Consider the following 21867-nt stretch of genomic DNA (forward strand, 5'->3'; position numbering starts at 1 on the left):
CGGCCGGTTTTGCACCTGCTGTCGAAGTTTACGGCTACGATAATGGAGATTTTCACTGGAACACCGGGCATGCCGCCACGGTGTGCTTTACATGCCGAGGCTCGTTACGAAAACTGGAACGTCGTTACCGGGCAGAACGCGTCAATTCCTCTCGCTCCAAATAATTTTTCGTCTTAAGCGTACTTTGCCTCTCTTCTTTTTCCCCTCTATATCGCTCTTTCTCCATTCTGGAGCGGTGCTCTCGATTCGAGACCACGCCGCGCGTCACGAGCTGCGCCGAAGATACTGCGGCGATCTCGATCGATAGAGACACGGAACGCGGCGAGCAGTAATCTAACCCGTTAAGGATCAGATTTTTACGCAATTGCAGTTTGAAATTTAGTTAACAACCAGCGAGGAAACAACGCCGGATGAAAGTTGTGATACCGATTTTTCGAGAGATCCTTCTCTATTTTTAATCGTCACTGACCAAGCCATTTGATGGAAATTCTCGCGGGTATGGCATTTACGCTCGTCGAGGACGCGTCTTAAGTACACGGTGTGTCCGATCCATTCATCGAGCACCGGGGTAAGAGAAAAAAACCGGGGCGAACCTTAAAATGCCAAAGCACCGCGAGGTGAAAGGTTCATCTAAATAAACGTACCTTTTACTTTCCTCCACAAAAACCTCCTGGAAATGTGGGTCACCCGTGAAACTCGATTCCGCGTTTAAAAACTGTAACCCCTCGATGTACCGGGGTGTTCTCTTTTCTTTTTTCTTTTTTTTTCGTACATCGTACGACAGTTTAGATAAAAGGAAATCATATCGCGAGAATAGAGGTACCATCTAAAGATATATTTCTGGAACGAATGTATACCCTTTCTTTATCATCGATGAATGAACTCGGAACATTTCTAAGGGAAGAATGCGACAGATTTACCAAGAATTTGTTTAAATTGTTTGTACGATAGATGTTATATGATTTTCATTCGTTTCCGGAGAAGAAAATTGCAGCACGATGACACGATACCAGACATCATTTTCCTCCGTTCTCGACTGTCTAGGTGCTCGATCTACCGAGGGATCGATAAAAATTCGAAAATGCACCGAGAGAACGCGTTGTTTCTGTTCACGCGTCGTTTGCTTCCAAGTAAAACGGAATTCCTCTAAAATTTACCGGCTTATCGCGTACACCTGACGATTCGTTCCCGTCCGTCAGTTCGTCTCGCTCGAACACTCTTCCATTAGGGTTGTTTTCTCGCAAAACACGCCTGAATCGGTGTTATCGAGCGCGTGCACGGTGATACTCGAAAAATGTTCAAACCGTACATTATTTTCGAATTCGTCATGCAAAGAAAATTCATATAAATGAATAGCATTTCTGTGTATAGTTTCTTTACTAAACAATCCACGTAGACCTTTTTATAAAACGCAAACGATTGTCGAATGAATTTCATCGAAATGATACAATTCTCGACTATTCATTGAAAGAAAAGAAGAAAAGCAGAGAGGATCCGTGAACGATGTAGGGGAGCTTTTATCCACGAAAAAGAATCCTCGTTGAACGCGTTGGCCGTTACCATTCCCATTTCATCGCTGGGATCCAATAACCCTAGAACGATCGAGCTCGGGGCCAAAGGCAAAACGAGCAAATGCGAGCTCCTTCGTACCTTAAGATTTCCCCATCGCGTTTGTTCGCGCATCGATCCGCCACGGGAAAACGAGTTTCTACCAGTCTGTCGTTTCTCAGCCACTGCTTCTAACCTCTCTCTCTCTACACCAGCTTTCTGGATGAGTCACGATAATGGTGGTTGGCTAAAGAAAAGGGACAGAACGGCGAGGAAAGCAGCGTTCCACGACGTTTTTGCGCTCGTGTCGGACTACGTGGTCATTTCAGAGTAAAACTCGCGCGAGAAATTGTCGAGAGGATTTCCAGCAAGTGGACGCCGCGTTGATAAGCCTCCTGTGGTTTATGAGATCTCTCAGATCCCAGGATGATTGAAAAAGAATCGTCGTTTATCGAATGGTACTCGGAGAGAAAGAAGAAAGAGGAAATCGACACCTGGAAGTATAGCTCGTTTTGAAGACCGGCAAACGTTCGAAAAATCGAATTAATTATTCGCGTACAGGGACGAAACAGGGTTGAAAGCGTTCTAACGGGCTAACCCTCGTTGTCGTCAACCCCAACTGACGATCCCTTTGCGGAACACGCACACTCGAGTCACGCGTGGCTTATCGATCACTCGCAGAAACGGCCCTCGTGTAATACCACCGACCGGTGTTTCCAGCCCAAGGTATTGACCTAACAGTGAATCATCCGACGACTGACTATACATCACGATTATTATTATACAATACGTCCAGACGTGACGGTTTTTTAAGCCTTGTTGCATCGAACAGCTGACAAGAATTCAGGCTTGTCGCGACTAGCCCGGTGCTTATATTTCAAGCAAAAGCCATTGAAAATAGCATTCGAAGATTTATTTAACCTGGTAATGAATAAAAATATCAGTATTCTGAGATTTGTTGCATATAAAATGGGTCACGGGATGGTAATTCAGAAGCACGATTATGGACCCGTACAGACACTCATGATCACACTTGAAAATCGTCGGATAGTATATGATCTGCTCTATATTTATAAGTTAATCAACGGCACTATACGCTGTCCGCAGTTACTCGAGAAATTGAATTTCTATGTTCCAAACAGGACGTTTCGTATCACTGTTTAATTTTAATTAACACCAATTTAATTTTCTCTGATCCTGTTAACCGCATATGTCATCTAGCGAATCATTATTGCCCATGTATTGATTTCTTCTCCGGATCGACCACTTTATTTCAAACTCAGCTTGTTAGTCTACTTGAACAGTTAGCATATTACCAAATCTGGAAATCTAGTGACGCACTATTGTAACCGCATTGTACACTAAAGGGATGTATTTTCCCGTATAAATAGGAAATAAATAAATAAATAAAAATACACCACCTACACCAAACATCTCGCGTCCAAAGCAACATGAAAAGTGCGTCGTTTGAAAAGCATCAGCGCATTCTCTCAACCGTACGTCACCTCTTCTCTGCGATTAGAAGCCCGCAAACAAGCAAGGACAGCTAATATTGTGGCTTTTTCAGTGAGCCACTATATCGATCGTTTCCAAGCCAAGAGACACAGGTTTTCCCAAAACCCGTCGCCTTCGTAATCGCGTGAAAATCGTACGAACTAATTAGAATGATTTTCTACCATGGCAATCAGAGTGTTAATTATCTATATCATCAGATATTACACCGGGCATGACAGTGACAGTCGAGCGCGTTAATTGCATCGGAGACCACGATCACATTAGACGATCCTCAATTAACACGTTGACTAGCCCAGGGATCACCGGTGACCGACATCTCAAACGTAACGCAATCGAGTAATTAATAACATGGGAAAGTAACATTGTTATTACAGTATACTGTTCAAACCAGTTCATCACCACTTTTACGACGAATCTTTCTACCAAACGCGATTTCGTGCCAGCCTTGATATTTTCTAGACCTAGGGTTCGGTTTTTTTACCAGTCATCGGCCTTCTTCAACCCTCGTTTTCTTACCCTTCGAACGCATGCTCGTCGATCGATATTCACTGGTGCATGCTCGTGCCAGTGGCTCCAGGAAAGATTAGCGAACGACCATGCCGTGGTTCGTTTCCATGGGAACATTTCAGTCGTCGAAACTTAGCTCTTTCTCGTTGAATGAAAGCACGGAAAGCGAGAGTGAAAGGGGGGAAATTTTTGAGTGGGCGGCAAGCCGGGTGTACTGAAAGTCGCGGCGAGAGTTCGGTTACGATTGTTCCGTGAACTCGTTTGAAACGAACCATTAATAACGACGATTATCTTGGTGGCAGCCAGTATCGAATCCTAGCAAATTTTCAAATTAATTCCGCGTTATTAATCCGATGGAGATCAGGGTCGACCGTAAACACTCGTAAGCCGTATGATCCTCGGGTACTAGTGAAATCGGAGTAAACAATTACAAGACGAAATATCCTGAACAACAATACCATCCCAATAGTTGGGATTATAGGATTTCCTCCCCCATTGTTCCCCTCTCTTACAACTGATTTAAGGTAGCTTTCAAGCGGATTGCACACGCCGATGAGAAACTAGACTCGTATAACCTAACGTTTCATCTTCGTCGAATGTTTCCTCCGCCACGCTATGGAAAGCCTCGGTAATTTCATTTTGACAAGCTGCACCGCTTCGAAAAGCATCGCGGGCCAATTGTGGGTCCGTTTCGAGTCTACAAAAGCGAGTTACCGTTGTGCATCGGCCGAGAAGTCTCTTTTGTCCTGGGATATTTCTAAAGGCGGACTCACCAGCCTGCACGGAACCCACGGATAAATACCTGAAAAGAGACCTCCGGCTTCCTTGGGCCAACATCTCGTTCTCAGGTTGGCCAATTTTCTCCGTCAACTGGGTACAATCGACTCTCCTCTATACCTGGCCCGGACAAAGACGGATTCGTTACGAATTATGAAGCACCGCACGCTTTTCCAACTTTCAAAAATGCTCCCACTGAATTTTCCTACTTTACTACCTGATTATTTTATCCTTGCTCTATACTTTATTTTTTTTTTCTTCTTCTTTTTTTCCGGGATGGTATAGAATCGAAGGTTAAAGGTGTCGATACGAGAAGAATGGGATCCGAGGAAACGGAAATCGTTCGATCAAGGCTCGCATCGTGTAATTTTCTGTTTCCACTTTCATTAGAGGTCGTTTGCTTTGTGAACCCGACCTTCGTAGAGCAACGCTCTTTTGCAAAAGTGATCGTATAATTTGCTAAACTACTAGAACAGTAGATTCGCGAAAAGGTATTTTTGCTAAAATACGATCCAGGTCCATAGAGTTTTCTTTTTGTAAAGAAAATTTTTATTTCGACCGGGCTAAATTAAAAATTCACGGCAATGGGTGTCTGAATCAATGGAAAAGCGTGCGAATCACGAGCGAACAACGCGAATACTCGTATCGCGTTCACGCGTAATTTTCGTCGCGATCCTCAGCCCCGACACTCTGAATTGCAGCTGCAGACTGCACCGGATGTTTTGGCGATGACGGTTAGTAGCTTCGACGATTTTCTCTGTTAAGCTGAGTTTACATGTTCGTACAATTTGCGCAAACTGACTCGTACAATCGAATTTGTACAAGTTGATCGTTATACAAGCCAAAAATTTTGACTGAAATGCAATCTGCTCGGTCGGATAATTTCCACATTCAATTGCTTTGATTTGTATAAATTACACGAGCGTGCAAACTCAACTTTACATGTAACTACGTTCGCGAGAAGCGCCACGCGACAAAAAACTTGTCGCGAATTCTATGCGCGAACCATTCGCCGAATTAAAATGTATGAGCGAATTAAACAGCCTCTGGAATTCATTCGAATTTATCCGCCGATCGAGACAATTAGATGTTCAACTATTCGGCTGACTTTACAAGTCGATCGCTCCGAATAAATTCGAAGCTTATTTATTCTACAATTTCTTTTTTTTGCGAAATCACAGGCCGATTCTTATTATGCGGAGTCATTGTCAATGAGCAGCGGGAACGCAAGAAACGCTGGTAAAAATGGTCATGCGAAATTTCGAGCAAACCCCCGATCGTGAACTCGATCGCGACATCGACGAATAGATACGCGAAAGGCCGACAAGCGAGACCAAACTGAGCAGTCGTCGCGCAGACGAAGCCTTGAAGACGTTTATCCTTGAATTCCTTGCGAAATACCTGCGGACCTCGTGCACGGCCGACGTAAACATTCGTACACGCGAACCAACGATCCTGTATCCGCCAAATGAATCGACGTTTCAGGTTAACCAAACAAGACAAATTAACCTGGCTTTCAATGATCGAACCACGCCTTGCCCTGACGAAAAACCAAATATTTATTCGATTTGTTACCACGACCCTGATCGAATCTCGAACGGAAAATTGCCGTTCAACCGGTAGAATTTAAGATCAATGGAGAAGATAGAAATGAATCTCTGGCTCGGCTGAATAGAGACAGCATCATCGATCCTTTGTGAATTCCATGAACGGACCTCCGCGGGAGAATATTTTGACAAAGTAACAGACGCCTCCTGGAGAGGCTGGAAAAAGAGACCAAGCTGGAAGCGAGCAGATCGTCCAAGAATACCAAACGAGGGAGGTGCCTACGGACATTGTAACCTCCCGCAAAATTCGTCACGAATCTAAGGGACGATATAGTTGCATGTATGAAAAAAGATTATGTTTTGCAACGGCAATTAACTTGGTCACCTTCACGGGTTGATAGGTGAGGATTTTGTAATTAGAAAAGAGAATTCTCTCTAATATAGAGATAATGAACTAGTATGAAAATTCAAGCGTCATTCACGTATGACTGACATAATAATCAACATGTTAATGAAGGGAACTGATGCATAACGATCGCTTTCGTGTCCGGCCAGTTGATTTCATTGAACGAAACAATACCAGCGATGCGTGGCTTTTGTAAAAGAGAGATTTTTTACAGCAGCCCGAATGAAAACGATCGGTCGCGCCCAGAAATTTCATTCATTCATTTGTTTCTGAGGTAATAAATCGCGTATACGTTCTGATGGGATGATTCTGGAGTATCGATTAGCGGTTTTGAATGGAGAGTAGGTCGCGTCAGTAGCCGAATCTGATTCTATTATTCAAAAGTTTGTTACCGTTTGTTAAACGCTGACGTAGCGATTCTATTCTTAAACTGCGTCGAGTTAATTTATAATTATCAACCAGCTGGGTTAGGTATTTATACAACGCATTCTCTAAATTAAACGAATCTACAATGCTATTGTTCGTTATCCGCTGATTCGTTAATCGTATTGTTCGTAACTCTTGAATCGAGGGGATCACGAATACTGGCAATTGAAATTCAAGGGTTTAAGTGCGATCGGTAGCCAAAATCACGAACGAAACTCGCGTTCCTCGCCCATGGGATTCCGCGAATTCCTTGTTTCGGATCTGGCTCAGTCGAGTAGGGTGGCGAGCGATAATCTCGCAAATTTCATTCCTAAAATGGGTCCCTCGCGGACAAAGAGGAGCGAACCGAGCCGAGAGGAAAAAGCGCGGCTGCGTGGCGACGAACGAACGCGCTGGAATCCGAAGATGTTCAACGAGCGCACCAAACGCATCGTGCACGCATCGTTTCATCCGCGACGATGGGGTCGACAACGCCACAGGGTAACAAGAAAGACCTTCTATCCTACATATCAAACCTGATCCGCGATTCCTGGTAATCGCTGAATCGAATGAAAAATTATGGATGATTGAAACGACGAAAAAAGGAACGTGAAGAAACGGCACAACGTACGCGTGGTTCATAGATTCGCGGGGCGAAATTCGGCTTTCTCTTTACCCGGGTCTCTCGTATGTCTGTTTCGATGTCGCCATCGTCATCTCGTCATTGTCGGCGTCGTTTTATTCTTCGAGGCAACGAAGGCTACGAAGAAGAGGACGACGGAAGGCGTGTGTTGCACAGGAGAGAGGATTCCAGTCGAAGAAGGGCCGTTCTGCCCCGCACATCCCACCCGTGGTTTCCGCCGGCCTTGGAGCCACTGAACCACTCCGTGGTTCAACGATTCGACGGCTCAGAGGTGCTCAACCACGACCGTACCATTTTTATCCGCTTATTCTTCGGTTAGCTTTCGGTTTGTGAAAGAAAAACGCACCGGTAGAAAATGCAATAAAATAAACAGAGAAATTAGGGAGAGGGAGGTAAACGTAGCTAGGTGATATCACGAAGACGGAAAGGACCCTGATAGCGGGATTGTTGTGAGAAGATAAGGGACCTGGATAAAGCTGGCTAGGTCTGGATTTTCGCCTTGCTTTCTTTTCAGCTCCGGCCATTTCGTACCACCTACGCTCACCGCGAACGTACAAGTAGATAGGGATCATAATTTCAGCTTGGGAAGGTGTGCTGCCTACGTTTGTTCAGCTTCGTTTTTCGCACGGTGCTTCTCTCCCTCTCTCTCTCTCTCTTTTATTTCTCTCTTTTAAGAGTAGGTATAGGTTGCTGCGGGGAACGACAAGCACGTGTGTAACGCGCGCCGATCCGCGGAGCAGAGTCGCGGACCGAAACGGGACTCGGATGTTTCTAATAATACGCCGGTAAGAAACGCTTAACGACGACCGATCGAGAGTATCAGCCAGGTTAATAATAACAGATATCAATTCCTTAATTGCGCTCCATCGGTAAATTAATCGTTAGTTGCGTTGATGCGGTTCGATCAACGATAAACCTGCAACGTTGCATTTAGATACATAAGTAAATCGATCGATCGATACCATGGCTCCTACGGGAAAACACAAGGTAGAAGAAGGAGGAGCGGAGTATCTCCTTCCGTCGCGAGGAACGGGTTTAGATTAACGCGTTGTTAAGTGGTCAGATAACGAGCTCACATTGAAACGTAGGTACTCTCGTTGTAAATCATACCGAGGGTTCTCAGAATGCATCGCTCACCGGCACGGAATGCCAAGAAACGTGATGGAACGACTAAAAATTTCAAACTTACGTGATTATAATTTTCGTAATTTTGCCCGATTGTACGAACTCCGCGTGAAACAAGGCGCGGCGAACCGGACAGAAGACGTACAACACACGATTCCACGCGAGCTTTCCAATTCAACGCACGATCCGGACACCTTCCGTTCGCTTCTTCTCGTCCTACCCATCGACGTCTCCGATGTACATATAGACAACCGTCATGGCAAATACGCCACCTAATTTTTTTCTCGCTTTCTAAGCCTTTCAATCGTCGACAGGAAGTGGCATACACGCGTCCGACCACCGAGCAACGACCGTTCTTCCCTGTCTCGGAACCGAGGATGGATTTTAACCCCGCGATGCACGCGCGCGTACGTGTTCTTCACGAAGGAATTCTCTTCCAACACCGCGAATACACGCTGTTCGCTTTAACTTCTTCGCGGTGATATTCCGATACGTATAGGTTTTAGTAGAATCACCGCGAAAGAACGAAACATATTGTTGGTTCTTTCTATTCTTTGTATTTCAAATATAAAAAAAAAAAATTAAACAATGCAATGACAATTCATAACCACGTACCAATAAAACCTTTCTCGATTGAACTTATACCCTCCCGGAAAAAAATAAACCACCTCTTTTTTCTCGCTTGGAAATGAGAATACTTCTTAATTGCATCGGACACCTGTCCGGTGAAGACGCAAGATTCGCGCCTCTCGCGACCTCCGTTATCGCGCCGCCAATTAACCGGTAAGTTCTTTTTCTTCCTCTTACGCGTCCTGCCATACCTATCGTTCGTTCCTCCTCGACGAGGATCATCGAGGATGACGTTGACAAAAGATCAGGTAGAGCCGTGTCGCAGGTGCTCTCGGCCGGCCAAAGTCCGAGCACCTCTGGATCGAAGAGGGATACACCTGCGGTGCGGAGGTGGGTGTTCGGTTAGGAGAGGCCGACGACTCTCTGGATGCGAACGAGCACCGTCCGCAGGAACCAAGAGGAGAAATAAAAAGCTGCAGGATGCAGACACAAATAGATTGCAAAAACATAATAATAGAGAAAGAGTGCGAGTGCGACGGGAAGGGTTGCTGGCGCGGAGAGAGGGTAGGAGGATCGCAGGAGGGAGGAGCCGAGACGAAAGGGACGCAAGAGAGGCACACGAGACGCTTGAGCACGGGTGGAGGTTCGAGGTACGCTTTGTCTCAAGGCGAGCTGCTCTCCTTCGTGGCGGCTCTTCAAAAAGATCGGACAAAGGAACGAAACGTACACACACACGAGCCAGCCAGGCGACCGCGGGTACGATGCTTTCCTTTCGCCTTACCAGTTTGAGAACCACTTTCGCTCATCCGCGACCTCTTTGTCTACGAGGATCGCACGCCAGCCTCCATTTGACCATCTCGCAGCCTATTACGAGTCGTTATCATTTCACCTCTCGCCAATGGAGAACACGGCGCCGCGCCGCTACGCGTTCATCGCTGAAGAGGGAGAAAAAAAGAAAAAGATGAGCCACGTGAAATTTCGACACGGTCCGTTCGTTCCTCTTTCTCCTCTTTTCGGTACCGAACGGTCGGACGAGGACCCGGCTGGTCACTCCTCATGATTTATAGGCATCCGGAGAAAAATTGTTGAACCTTCGGCGTTTCATAAATCGGAGAATGTTCGGAGAAGTTGAAATACCGTGAACAAAAGGTTCTTCCATGGTAATCGTGGAATTTCGAACGAAGAAACCACTTTTCGAAACAGCCTGCGCTTCGATAGACGAACGGATTAACATTGTGAGTGTCCCGCTAAAAATTAACGACGAATCGAGGCCTTTACATCGCTTCTTCCAGCCTCGTTAGCGAGCCACGCGATATAAACGCGTCGTTAGGAGCGTTTAGCGTAATCTGATTTCCAGCAGAATAAAATCGGAATTCATTATTATCTTGATGGGGTTCGCGAAACGACCACCGGTCCTTTGAAATCCTGGCGACAGAGAGAGGAGCTCTTGATATAGGAATATAAATTGCCAGCGTTCATTCGACAAACCAAAGGTGCCTTCGAACTTAATTTTATTCACGAGGCACGACCGTAAAGAAAAACGCCCCGTTATATATCCCGGTGAGCTTAATACCGATACATGTCCCAATAAAATCGAAATAGCATGTTTCTTTGTAGAGAATAACTGGAAGGGGTCCAAACAATCTAGTGAAGTCGGCGAAATGGAGTGAAAATCCTATCACAATTTAAAAATTGATAATTTTTTCTTATTCCCTGACATCCTATCCCCATTCAGCGGTATCTAACATCCGACTCCAATACTGTCCCAAGCATTAACATGGTAAGATGAAAAACAAAGAATAGCCCCGGCTTTCGAGAGATTCGATAACGCGAGCGGCGTTGCGCAACGCGAAGAAAGTTATCTGGAGCAACGGATAGGAGAAGCACGGATCGAAATCCTTTTGGAACGTTCGTCTAGGGATTCGTTTTCCGTGATTCACCTTGTCGCGCGAGTCGTGCTAATTATCGCGGCAAGTACACGGACAAAGAACGTTCCACGGGTTTTTATGTCGACAGAGGAGAGCCGACATTAGGCAGTAGGAAGTAGGTCAGTGCCGCGATTCTCTCTCGTATCTTTCGAATTAGCTCGCGCCTCTCGTTAGACCGACCGAGCAGAGCGGAGCGAAGCGTGTGCTGTCACCGCTTTCCCTTTCCGCGACTTTTGCGTAACCATCGCGGACGCCGTTACCTGTTCAACACGTGCCACGCACCGGTATATGTATCTCTATTTCCCTCGCAAAAGGAGCAAGTAATTGGAAAATAGCATGGAATAATTGCACAATTGTGTAATTATGAAAGCGGTTCTAACAACGGGGGGAGTGATTTCGTTTGAACTTTGCGCAATTATAGACGACCCCAGAAGTAGTAATCCAGCGAAATTATATTATCTACTTCATTTTCGAGAGCGTACTTTGCATTCGAAGGCCGGGAATGCGCACGATCTTGCATTACCATTGGAACAATAATAAAAAGATTGAAAGAAGAAATAATGATCGAACCTGCTGAGAAGGTGGGTCGGATTTTGCAAGAACGAAAGTCGAAACCGCGAACCGGGCAAAGAACGCGAAAGCGTCCGACAGCACGGCAAGCCGAATCTCGATTAAACTTCTCGAACGAGCGATGAAAAACGTCGAGGGACAGGTTCGCGTCCCGATGACACACTACCAAAAAGAACCGTGCTCCTTCGGACCCGCATCAAATTCCTCTTGGCGGCCTTTTCAAATCTAACTAACGCGCGATCAACCTTCAGAACAATGTTGGTCCGTGTAATTTCATTAAATCGAGGTTGCAAAAGAAAAAAACACGTGGGACGCGATTTGCCTGGTGGAAATCTGCTCGTATTTTAACAGATAGCAAAACTATGATATTAGAATTCACGAAAGGAACAGATGTTCGGTTGACAATGGGTGCAAGTCAAACTTACACCACTGTGAGTACAGCTGTTTCCAATGTGCATCACTGTGATCCGATATTAATACATATTAGAAAATTTCGAAGAATTTTTCATAATGAAAAGTAGCCTAAGTCGCGTGCGATCGTACAGTCGCGCGAATGCAAGGAGGCACATGCACACGTTCCTCTTGTTTTCCTTGCGCGACCGTGTAGAGGAGGTTGCAAGAAAGAAAGGGAGAGAACGAAGGCGAAAGGATGAAGTCCATGCTCGGCTAGAAAGAAACGGTCGAGCGGAGAGAGCAGTAGACACAGTCTTGAATCTTGACCTAGGACACGCACCGACGACTACGTCACAGTTCGACGTACTACGAAGGCTATCTCTCTCTCTCTCTCTCTTTCTCTCTTTCTCTCTCGTCCGTGTACGAGCAGCACTGCTTCCACGCTCGACATTCACACGGTTCTCTCAGGATGGAAAGGTCGGCCGAGGAGCGAGGTCGAGGTTTTTCCTTGAGCAACGAGAAAATTCATTCGTGCTGTTTCACCGGAAATCGCCGCGTGAGGTCTACGGGTATTTCTGCTCGCCGGTTTTTGTCGCGTAAGCTTTCAGAGCTGGATCCAGACTAGACGAGACCTTATTATTATCGTTGCTCATTTTCTCGATCGATTAATTACAGTACTGTGCAGGTTTTTCGTCACGATACATTTTAATCGCCTTATTCTAATTGTATTCAAATCCATGACTTTTTGTGAAGAATATTCCCATTAATATTCTTGCGATTTTTATTGTCTTTTTATTTTGAAAGTTTGTATCTTTCTTTCCTATTTATTGTAATAAAAGTTTCTCCAACACGTTCTCACGGTGGTTTTTCTTATCCTTCTCGATTCTTTTTCCTCCGGGGTGTAAACGTAACTTAATAGAAGCAAGGGTTTATTACGAGGAATCCTCGAGATTTCCACGATCGAATTCCATGGCGGCGTGGTTCGTCGGGAACGATTAAACCGGCAGTGCAGGCGACGTTTTCCTCGGTCCGGACGGAAGTGCCACGTCGGGTGCATTGTTGCGAGCCGAGCGTACGGGACGCGGATTGGCCAAATGGAGCGAAAGAGAGAGACTGTGTTCGCGCGTATATGCTTACGCCTTACCGTCCTCTCTACGTGGCGAATACGCATACGAACACACGCAACGAGTGTAGGTGGGTCGGTTGCGAACCACTTCCTCCCGGGACGTGTGCGGTCTTCGAATAATCGGATACTCGTGCGTGCTGCATCGAGGAAAGGATGTGCACCGTTGTCAAGCAAAGAGAAAAAAAAAAACGAGGGGGTAGGAGTATTAAAAAAAAAAAAAAAAAAAAAAAACAGAGGAAAAGAGTTGGTCGATGCTCGAATAACACTTCTTTGTACTCTTTTCATAAAGCGCCGCTTGGTCCCTCGGTCGCGTTTACGCATGAAATAATGCATGTCGAGGAAACTCGATAATGCGAGGTGTGGAATCGCGAGATCCTCCCTTCTGCACGATCTTTCGACGATTAACGGTACAAAAACATCGCACGTTCTTGCGCTCGACAAATGGAAAAAGGAAAACGCGTACGTAGAATTAGATAACATGAATGAATGAGGATCGTTTGAATCGTGATGTCATTTTAACCCTTTCGCTAACGAGAGCCTCCCACCATTTGACTTCGCGATTCAATGTCCTAATAGCGATGGAATTCCGCCAAGTCTAACGTAGCGTACGCGGAGCAGAGGGATCCCGGGCGTATAGTATCGGAGCAAGCCGGTGCCGCTATACGTGCCTGGATAAAGAGAGGAAAAGAAAGAAGACGGGACAAAGGTCTGACAAAGGAGGAGAAGATGGTGGCAGAGGAGGCAGAGGCCACCGATGGAGGAAAGAAAAGCGACTAGCAGGAGGTTAAGCGAACCCTCGTCGTCCGCTCGTGTGCACGTCGTTCACTGGATATTCGATATCCCCCTGTGTATCCTGGAGTATTGGCTCCGGGCCTGCTGGTGTGCAACAAACAAAGACATTTTCCACTTCCGATCAGGCTTACCAAACAGCCACTCGAAACCTCCCCTGTCCCGACGAAATTCTATCTTATCCTGTCTCCTGGGATCGACGAGATTCGTTGCTGGCCCACGGAATCGTGATAAATCGTAACGTCCTAACGATCGATGGATATAATTTTTCAAGAAGAATAACTACGAGAAAATCGTGCGTCTTTAACCTACACGACTAGGCTAGAGAGAGCTTTCGAGACAAAGAGCTGGAAAGAGGATTTCACGCTCGAAATCGTTAGAGTTGCACGGTGAAACGCGTGGTCGCCTGACCTACGGTGGAGTTTAACGTCCCTATTAGTGCATGTCATTTGAATGGGAATGTAATAAAAGTGGCGTGCAGCATAATTTAACTCAAGGTCGTGCGCACTCGGTTTTGAAACAGATGCAGAAGAACGCGAGTACCATGGCGGCATGCACTTCTTCGTGTATAATTATACGTGCGAGTCGTCGCGTTTTTTTTTATCAAGGAATATTATTTCACGGCGACGGGATGGTAGGCTGCTCGTGACGAGTTTCGATTCGAAAAGAATCCACCGACTTGGTCGAGCCGTGCACGCGAAATTAATGAGGTATGCATAATTAGCCCACGAATGAAATTCACGTCTTCGTCTCGAATCGTTCTTCCAGCCTCGATTTTCCCGCCTTTTATTCTCTCCTTTATCTCCTCGAATCATCAGAACCCTTGGCTACCGTATCACGTTTAATGCCCTGTCGTCCCCGAATCGTGTTCACGACCAGATCGAGTAAATAAATAATGGATTCGAAGATTTTTCGGTGGCTGTAAAGGAGCCTCGTAAAAGAAACAAAACTCGAGGAGATAGGCGAAGGGCGGTTCGAGAGGCGAGCGACCTCCGCTCGAGGGTAGTCGGTGCACATGGCAGACAGAATAAATAAAAAACAAGAAAAACCGCTCATTTCAGACAACGCGCTGTAAACATCTGCTAGGCGGGGGCACGTTGGCCCGCCAGTGATCCTCAATCGGTATAATTCTTACATTCTTATAAGGAGAACCTCGGGTGAGGTCCTCCTCGATAAGTCTATCTCTTGCAATAAATCGCAATTTTAACCATGGATGCCTAGTTAATTAAAATTTATAAAAAAACACATAGTTCGATATATTCGAACAAGCTAAAGTGAACTAGAGCGAGATTCACTCTATAGCCAACCCTTTTTCAACCATTTCCGGTCAAACCGGAAGCGGCAAAAAAAAAAAAAATTTTGCTCGGCCATTCGTTGAGATTTTGACCCACTAAACTCTTACCGTTTGGCCTGTACAAAAGTGACAGAAAGTCTAAATGCTATAGCCCCCTTCTCAAGATTTTCAATCTTAGATACGGGTTGGCTAATAACGAAGTTTAAAATTCGAATTCCAATTTCTATTCTTTCAAATTTCATTGAAATTAGTTAAGACCATGTCTGACATTCTTCTGGTCAGTCTGTTTCTCGTCAACGATATTCAACGTCCACTACATTCCCTCTCTCTCCTTCCTCTCGAGGGTTAAGTGTCGATCCAGTTTCGAGCATGAGAACGGAAAGGGCCGGTGTGGGTCGGCAGCTGCTTCAGAGGCCAACAAAGGCAACAACCACCAACTCCTCTTTGCCATGGATTGTTACTATAACTAAATTGCTGCTACCGACATTTGCGCCACCGTTTCCTTCCTTTTCTCTCTTCGAGAAAACCATTGGAAGGTCTCAAGGCTGTGCCGTTGTTCACTCCAATTTCTTCGTTTGAACTTTCGGCTTCTAATTGATACAGCGTGAGCAGTATTTCGCGATACTTTTATGTCATCGAATCGTTGACTTCAGCGGTGAAGAACGATCCGAGTATCGTGTAATTTCGTACGCCTTCTTTCTTTCAATACCGATGACGAAGCTCAAGGTTTCGTCGGACGGAGAAAGCGCGGGAAGTTTCGACATCGTCGTCGGCTGCAAATTGAACCGAGGAGCGACGTGCAAACGTTCCACGGCCTCGCGAGCAAAGGAACCAGATGAAACGTTCTGGGTCCCACAGTGACGCCGGTGTGCGTGACAAAGTGTGTCGTTAGCGACCGAAGAAGAAGGAAGGAAATTCGACGACCAGGAGCGGCTTGCATTCACAGAGAAATTTCTACCTCCGGTGTAAAATTTCTTTCCTGGCCGGAAACTCTTAATTTCGTGGCCGATTCTGTGGCCAAAAGAAAAAGGGCAGATGAACGGACCTTTCGGAAACGATCATGGCCGAGAATTTCCATTGCCATCCGACCCTTACACCGTATCCGTTCAATTTCAAAACGATCCTCGGGATAATTGTTTCTTTCCCTTCCCTGCTAGCGTATCGCGATCGTTCAGTTATGCCGGAATCGTTGGGAATAATAGAAAACCGCAGAAGCAACGTCGGAACGTTCAGGAAATATCGTTCATTTCTTGATCGCGTGCAAATTATTCAAACAAGGACTTGGACGTGAAAATATTAATCGAGTCGACATACGAAATAGAAAGGCGAAACGACTCGGAGGTAACCACGATTTGTCTATTCGGTGGGCGAAGGGTTAACACCTGTGTTTCGACATCGATTGTCCGCGAAGCAATTGAAGGAAATCTCTTCTCTAGAAATATCGGGTATACACGAAACGGTACAAAGTAAGTTTACCGTTTTGTAACTTCGTGAAAAGCAAATACAAAAGCCTATACACTAACTTTCGGGATGCTCCTCCCTATCTAAAACCTTACGCGTACCGGTGACCACACCAGGCGAACGGCTCGTAAAATACCGAGAAACGATTCTCTCGTTCGTATGCTGGCTTTTTACGAAGACGCGTGAACAGCGGCTAGGGTCTGCTGTACGGGTCTATTAACACGGTTTCATCGTTGACACAAATCTTCCATCCCGGTGGAAAGAAGAAGGATAGAAAAGTGGCATGACTTTGACCTGGCTAGAGCAACGGGCACGTGCTGTGAGCGCGTAAATAAAACGTCGTCCCGATTCGAATTCCTACCGCCATTTACCTCGTGTACCATTTAGAAACGATACGTTAAACGTTCCACGGAAGTCGACAACTCGCCATCGCGTTCTCCGCTCTTGTAACACATTGGCGCTGCCGTAATAACGCGTTACCTCCGCGTTGCCGCTGACACGTTCCTCGGCAAATAACAAATACACGCACGAACCATCTATCTAGTGTGCCGGTCGCGAATAAACGAGCCGTCTATTTTGCTGAACAAACAAAACTGTCCCAGCGGCAGCTGGCACGCGTCGTCGACTTCGACTTCTTCGGCGAACAGAGAAAGTTTCCCGCCTTCTGCACCTACGGCTCTATCGCGTGGTGATCCTCGCGTGCTCGTGCACGGTTAAAGGGATACCTGCGTACTTTTTGCGGGCTCGAAATTTCATGGGCCTGTATCGTGATTGACCGGCTCGTTTCACGAATCCCTCGGTTTCCAGGAGGGCAGTACGTACACTTCTTCCTTCTCTCGGCGTACCGCGTTTGCGTTACGCGACGCTGCAGCTAACGACCTGGATAACCAGCCGTGATGTTTCCAAAGTAACGTCATCGTTCGCCGCGATGCGACACGAGGCGACGAGTCTGGCGACGGAGTCGCTCATTACAACTTCCGGTCCAGGAGAGCGAGCCAGAAACAGGGAGAGAGAAAGACGAAGAGATTGAGAGCAGAGAACACCGGTGGGGAGAAATGAGAATCAGCAGCACCGATGTACCGAGAGAATGAGATGGAAACATCGGCAGACCGAGAGGTAAGACCGAGAGAGAAATGATAGAGGGAACGGGTGAAAGAGAGAGCGAGAATCGAGCGAAAATGCTCAACAAATAGCCACATCCTCATAATGGAACGGCGTATCAAACTCATTAGACGTCGTTATTGAATCGACACGATTACGTTCGCGCACAAAGATCCGATCTTACCGGTTAAAACCGAACGATCGGTTCAGACCTGCCTCCGTCGTCGTCGTCGTACACACACCAGTAGATAGAATCCGATAAATGAAACTATCAGGTTGTTGCCCTGATACTTTAAGGGTTAAACTCGATCCCATCCCTAACGATGACTCGTGGTAGATCGTGCATCGTAAAATGAACGCGCGTTCGAGAGATTTAGTCGGGGCGAGTACGGGAAGCCAGGCCATGTTATAGCAATGATTCATGCCAGGTATATGTTAAACTGGTTCCGAGGCGGGCTGCAACCGTTGGGAAAAAAAGAATCGTGTCCCGATCTACGAGACACAATGCAACATTAGAGAGAAAACGGGCTCTGGACGAATATGTAGATCCGCAACCCTGGCCCGGCCTGCAATCGACCAAGGGTGGAGCGTTTGGGAAAGCAGGAAGCAGACATAATTCAAGTTAGAAAGAAAAATTCTAATTCACGACTAACTAGTGGTTCCTGGTCGAACAAAATACTTGAGTTACTCCAAAATGTCAACTGGGAATGTAGTAACATTGAATTACGTTTCTGTTATCTACAGAGAGTGATAGTTTTACATAATTGAAAAATATAATAAAAAAAAGAGTACCGCGTTCATTCTTCGCTAGGCAAATTAGCTAGGATATTTATAAATATTACTGAGGAATGCAGAGTTAAGTTGTCTCTTAATAGTTTTACATACAGTGACTTATGAAATTGATCAAATACTTCCCATCGTTATACTTTCTATTTAATTAAAATGTAGTAACTAATTGTAGATTTCTGGAAATGCATCTTTAACACAACATTGCCGGAGCGAGTCACTTTGACTCATTTACGATTTTATTGTTACATATATAAAAAAACTTAAATAATTTTTTTAAAAACATATGTTGGTTTTTACTAGAATTATGAAATGTATACTAATTCCTTCCCCTCTCCACTCCTTAGTTCCAAAAATCCATATGTGCTATACCTATTTTGACGAATATGAGTCCGTCAATCTAGTGTTAAGAAGAAAGAAAGCAAGAAAGAAAACTGTATTTCAAGAAAACTAGGAGCATTGTTACTAATCAATTTCGTGAGTCAGTGTAACTGAAAAATATGCCAGATGAAAAAGAGAAAAGAGCAAGATAGATACTTAGCGAGTTCAAAGATCTCAAGAAGTATATTTTAAAAAACTATTTGTTCAATGAATCGAACGGAACACAACGGGCAGAAGCATAGAGTATAGACAGTAACCGCGCACGTTTCAGTCGCACGACACGTCAGTGGTTCTCAAATCAGTGGTCGCGACTGTAAAGAGGATGCGAGAAAGCCCGGCCCGAACGGAAGAGACGATAAGCACGTACGGAAATCCGTGGCTGGTTGTGAATTTAAAACACGAACAGTCTTGACACCGTTCTAAGTGTCTAATGTTATTGGACGTTGAATATTAGTACGGCTCACGCGATCACCGTCGGCCACATACGGCTTCCTTTTTTACACCGCCATCGTTTTCCCTTCTATCGACGAATGCTTTCAACGTCGATGGATGGACAACCGTTGCCGAACGCGTTACGTTCAGATATAATAAAACGTTATCGAGCAAATATATCAGTGCTGTGCACCACTTATAGAGCTACCTAACGATTCTTATGCTAACCGCAAGCTAACCACCGTTTCTACAAATTTCAAAATTTAACATACAACAGCCTCGTTTAATGGTGGGCGAAGTTTCTTGGCAATCGTTCAATTTGAAATTTGCAAAAGTGTATCGGAACGGTTAAATTGGCCGCGTGTGTTTGTATGTATACGCGACAACAGGAAGCGGTAGTGGCTGAGAACGAGGTGCAGATGATCGATCGACGGCACGTGCTATCGATAGACGTCTCTCTCTCTCTCTTTCACACGCGTTTACACACGATTCCGTGTTTCATCGAACTTTTGTTTTTGAATATCAATGAACTACATATAGGAATAATGTAAAGTGGCAAATTAAAAGGTTCAATTTGAAAATCAATTCATCGTATCGTTGATAATTAGTTGTCTTACAATGTACGATCATTTTCACCGTGACGATCGACGGGTTAAAAGTGCTGTTTTTTAAATTTTCAAGATCAATCGATAAGGACACGAATCTCACCGATTACAGATACGAAACGGTCCATGGGCTCGGTGCATTGATCACGGTGATCGGGCTTACGCGATTATTTATCAGCCGATCTTTGTCAGACGTTAAGATTTAAATGGCAAGCCACGTGGCGCCGCGCTTCGATCGACGAGATTTTCTCAATTTCGAAACACGCGTCGCGAAACGAATATCTATCGTGTCGCTCGATAGTAAGAGGTTGAATCGCTCGATAAAAGAAACTGTTTCGTTATTCAATGGAAAGATTATCTTTTCACGGTGCAACGGGCTCGGTGAACGAGCACAAACGTGTTCGTTAAGCATGACGATTTTCTACGCCAAGACGTATCCTCTCGTCGCGTGTCCAACCATACCCACGGATTAGAGAAAGAAAATTGTTATTCTCTTCTTAGAGATTGGTCAAACGATACGCCATATGATAAATATATATAGGAATGTAATTTAAAAAAAATTTTGAGAATTCTCTGATGAGTATATACTTGTAATTATTAAACGCGTTTCACGATATAAAAAGAAAGGGGGTCGAACGCAGCATTTCCGTTATTTTTATTTGCATTCGTGTGTGCTTTGACATTTGGAAGAAAGGAAGGAAGGAAAGGGCTCGTAAAACTTCCACCCTAACGTTTTGTTTGAAATTCCCGAAGTTTAACGGTCGTCGACATTTCGTGCTCTCTGGTGAGCGGCCGGTTTTCAACCATTGTAAACACCGCTTAATCGTAACCTTACGAGATAATAACAATTACCGTGCAAGATTTAGTGTCCAGTTTAACGCCACCATTTGCTTCGTTACGTACGTATGAACAATTACTTATGCAAATTAAATAATTCCTTCTTTTATATTCTCAATAATGAAAAATTCATTATTCATTCTATCCAGCTCGTTTTTAAACGCCATTTACCGCAAAAAAATTTTAAGCTTCTTTGCTTCTCGTCTCGGTGAAGAAAGGATTGAAACTCAGCGACAATCTACGCGTTGCTCTCTGATGAGCTCGCTATTCCTGACACCTTTCTTGGAAAGGGTGATGCAGAAAAAAGCATACCAAGACGTTCTCGACGACGGATGAGAAAGAACGCGGTGCCTGATTTTTGCCATTTCGAGGAACGGCTTGTTCGAAGGCTACGAAAATGTCATCGGCCTCGGAACATCCAACCGTGGTACACAATGATCATTTTATGACATAAAAAAAAGCTACGTTCTTAAAATTTTTTTCAGCTTTTCCCTTTTATAATGGTCCTTTAAAGATAAACTGTAATACGAGAGTCTGAATTTTTCTTTTTTCAACTACTCCACCGTAATAAATCCTGTATCGACTATTATCAATGACCTCCACGGTATTCGACGCGTTAACGCGTTCGAAAAGGAAAAAATGGCGAGATAGAACTACATGGCTAGCCCGATCTGCAAGGTAATGAACGAACGGCCACGACCTACGACAAGGTTCACTGTACGATCCGTCGAGCTTCCAAACGAATTTGCTTTTCGAAGTTAGATTGGTTTAATTGCAGCATTACTTGATACCGCGTTTCTCGCGCCACGCTCACGCCCGTGCCAATGAACTGTCAGTGGTGCTATACGCGACAGATTCCGGTAACAAGGAATGCAAAATAACGTACACTGCTGAATACGACTTACGTAAACGCAATACCGTTTCAAATATATATATATAAGATATACTCTCGGTCAACCTTATAATATATAAGGTGTACCGTGATACGTGGACGAAACTTTACTGGTGGATTTAGAACAGATGAATAATAAATAAAGTTCATGTAAACGCTTATCCTATACGACTTCGTTTCCAAGTTAAGGGGTTCTTTCCTTTAGAAGTCTTATCATTAACCTTTCTAC

General features: G+C 45.0%; 2 protein-coding genes across 3 annotated transcripts in view; both read right to left on the reverse strand.

The window, feature by feature from the left end:
• LOC117611860 (uncharacterized) overlaps positions 1 to 21867 on the reverse strand; it is an 82693-nt gene that overhangs the window by 48181 nt on the left and 12645 nt on the right. The gene's annotated exons all lie outside the window — the stretch shown is intronic.
• The window catches only part of LOC143305213 (RNA-binding protein MEX3B-like), a 43978-nt gene that overhangs the window by 18266 nt on the left and 3845 nt on the right, over positions 1 to 21867 (reverse strand). The window lies entirely within an intron of this gene.

The sequence above is a fragment of the Osmia lignaria genome, chromosome 10 (genome assembly GCF_051020975.1).
Source record: "Osmia lignaria lignaria isolate PbOS001 chromosome 10, iyOsmLign1, whole genome shotgun sequence".
In the NCBI taxonomy this organism is placed as follows: domain Eukaryota; kingdom Metazoa; phylum Arthropoda; class Insecta; order Hymenoptera; family Megachilidae; genus Osmia; species Osmia lignaria.